This window comes from Rhagoletis pomonella, unplaced genomic scaffold (genome assembly GCF_013731165.1).
Source record: "Rhagoletis pomonella isolate Grant_MI unplaced genomic scaffold, Rhpom_1.0 Rhpom_scaffold_00005, whole genome shotgun sequence".
NCBI classification, from domain to species: Eukaryota; Metazoa; Arthropoda; class Insecta; order Diptera; family Tephritidae; genus Rhagoletis; species Rhagoletis pomonella.
In genome coordinates, this window is record NW_023458559.1 from 67,001,729 (window position 1) to 67,002,207 (window position 479).

Sequence of the window (479 nt, forward strand, 5' to 3'; positions counted from 1 at the left end):
CATATGTGTAAGCGCCAATCTATTATTATTATTATTATTATTAATCGTACACATATTATGTCAAGTAATTTTTGCATCAACCTTGCACACAAGCTGTTCAATTCTTTTTTTTGTTATTTTTTTAGAAAATAATTCAGTAAAATATGGCATAGATTAAGCGGATTTTTCATTTTTGTTCTACCTACTTAGAAAGCTTTATTTATTATTTCAATGCAAAACAAATTTAAAAATTTAGGAAATTTAGTTTCTTTTTTCTTTTTTAATATTTGGTTAGTTTTCTTCCATTTTATTATAAAAATGTAAAAATTGCTAGCAATTCTACAGTCAAAAACTAGTTTCAAAAGGGAAAATAGCTTTTAAATTGATTTCTTTTCAAGGTAAAATGCTGAAATATTTGTATGAAAAATTTTCAATAAACTGTGTCAAGGCTGGGTGAAGAATTTTTCTTTTTTCATATACATATGTACGTATGTTTTTGA